Raw genomic sequence first — 2859 nt, forward strand, 5'->3', positions numbered from 1 at the left:
AGGCTTAAATTTTTCCTCAATTCTTTCAGTTTGAGAAATGCCAAGTGTGTTCTTCCCTTTTGGTTTTCTAACTCCAGGTCTTTGCACATTTCATTATAATGATTGGCTTTGTCTTCTTGAGCTGCACTTTGAAATCTTCAGTTCAATTCTAAGACTAGAAGACTGGAGACCAGAAGAACAAAAGAGCATGTCTGAGCTCCTGGTGTGAGTCAGGCCCCTTGCTCTAGCCACCGGGGAAGTGGAGAGGAACAGGACCAGGTCTGTGCTCTCCCTCTCCAGGGAGATACAGACAAGAGACCAGATGATAGTGACTTAGCCGTGGCCATGGTGGAGGCATGCAGTGGAGGGGCATCTCCCCTTCTCCCTGTAGAGGGATTTCTGAGCAATTCTCCCTCTCTCCTTATCCCTCTCTCAGTCTTTTTCTCAATTTAAATTGTGGTTGATATATATGTAACAAAACATTTTTCATTTCAACATTCTTCACTCTACAATTCGATGGCATTAGTTATGCCTATCATGGTGTTCAACTGTCACCACTGTCTGTTTCCAAATTCCCCATCATCGTCAACAGAAGCTCAGTGTGCCCTCAGCAGGGAGTCCCCCCTTTGCCTCCCTCCTGCCCACCCAGGTACCCACTAGTGAGTTTTGGTTCTCTACGCTTGCCTATCCTAGAATTTCATGTAAGTGGAATCCTTCAATTTTTGTCCTTTTGTGACAGCCTTATTTCACCCAGCATAATGTTTTCAACGTTTGATGATTGCTGGTGATTGGAATGCAAAAGTCGGAAACAATGAAGAAGCATTGGTAGTTGGAAAATAAGGCCTTGGTGATAGAAAAGGCCCTGGAGACCACATGGTAGAATCTTGCAAGACCAATGACTTACTTGTTGCAAATACCTTTTTTCAACAACATAAATGGTGATTTATACATGTGGACCTCACCAGATGGAATACACAGGAATCAAATTGACTCCATCTGTGGAAAGAGGCAATGGAAAAGCTCAATATCATCAGTTAGAACAAGGCCAGGAGCTGACTGTGGAACAGACCATCAATTGCTCCTATGCAAGTTCAAGTTGAAGGTGAAGAAAATTAAAACAAGTCCAAATTCACTGCCGTAAAGTCCCTACTCACAGCGACCTCTCCTTGGGGTTCCGAGGCAATGTCTCTCTGAAAGTAGATTGCCCAATCTTCTTTCCATGAGAGCCAAAATATAACCTTGATTATATCCCACCTGAATTTAGAGACCATCTGAAAAATAGATGTGATGCATTGAAAACCAAAGACCAAAGACCAGATGAGTTGTGGAGTCGTGGGATGACATTAAGAACATCATCCATGAAGAAAACAAAAGGTCATTAAAAAGATAGGAAAGGAAGAAAAGATCAAAATGGATGTCAGAAGAGACTCTGAAAGTTGCTTTTGAGTGGAGAGTAGCTAAAGCGAATGGAAGAAATGTTGAAATAAAAGAGCTGAGCAGAAGATTTCAAAGGGCAGCTCAAGAAGAAAAAGTAAAGTATTATAATGAAATGTGCAAAGACCTGAAGTTAGAAAACCAAAAGGGAAGAACACTCTCAGCATTTCTCAAGCTGAAAGAACTGAAGAGAAAATCCAAGCCTTGAGTTGCAATGTTGAAGGATTCTAAGGGCTTGGTAAAGTAGAGGGTCAATGAGAAAGCGGAAGACCCTCAATAGGACAGATTGACACAGTGACGTCAGTGATGGGCTCTAGCACAGCAAGGATTGCGAGCATGACGCAGGAGCAGGCAGTGTTTGGTTCTGTTGTGAATGGGGTCGCTGTGAGTTGGAGCTCACTGGATGGCACCTAACAGCAACAATGTTTCAAGGTTTGTTCTTGTAGCGTCTATCAGGACTTCGATCTCCTTATGGCTGAATGTCTCTCAGTCCTTTCATGTCAGGAGAATGTCAGGAGGAGTGTCTTACCTGATTGGGGGGTTTGGAAGGATTAATCAAAAAATTAGAGGATTAATCAAAAAAGAGTACAGCTCTTTCTACTTACTACCCCCCTCCCCCCACGAGCCATCATGATCTCAGGATGTGTGTCTTCTAGTTTCATCTCTGCCATGTGGTGAGGGGCCTGTTCTGTGCAGGAGCCCTGTGGCTGTTCAGCACTGCTTGTCTCTGGGATGTTGTTGTTGTTGTTAGGTGTCCTCGAGTTGTCTTTGAGTCATAGCGACCCCACGCACAGCAGAATGAAACACTGCCTGGTCCCACGCCAGCTCCGCAATCACTGCTATACTTGAGCCCATTGCTGCTGCCACCGTGTCAATCCATCTCGTTGAGAGCCTTCCCCTCTTTCATCGACCCTCTACCTTACCAAGCATGACATCCTTCTCCAGAAAATGGTTCCTTCTGACAACGTGACCAAAGTAGGTGAGGTGAAGTCTGGTCATTCTCACTTTCAAGGAGCATTCTACCTGCACTTCCTCCAGGACATACCTGTTAGTTCTTTTAGCAGTCCATGATACTTTCAACATTCTTCGCCAGCATCACAACTCAAAAGCATCAATTCTTCTTCAGTTTTCCGTATTCATTGTTCAGCTCTCACGTGCATGTGAGGTGACTGAAAATATCATGGCTTGTGTCAGGTGCACCCTAGTCCTCAAGGAGACATCCTTGCTCCTCAGCACTTGAAAGAGGTCCTTTGCAGCCGAACTGCCCAGTGCTATATGTCATCTGATGTCCTGTCTGGTGCCTCCATTGGCATCGATTTTAGAACCAAGCAATGTGAAGTCTTTGACAACCTCAATCTTTTCTCCATTTATCGTGATGCTGCTTATAGGTCCAGTTGTGAGGATTTTTGTTTTCTTTATATTGAGATGTAATCCATACTGCAGACT

The sequence above is a fragment of the Orycteropus afer genome, unplaced genomic scaffold (assembly GCF_000298275.1).
Source record: "Orycteropus afer afer isolate SDZICR_OR568_19922 unplaced genomic scaffold, OryAfe1.0 scaffold00002, whole genome shotgun sequence".
Lineage (NCBI taxonomy): Eukaryota > Metazoa > Chordata > Mammalia > Tubulidentata > Orycteropodidae > Orycteropus > Orycteropus afer.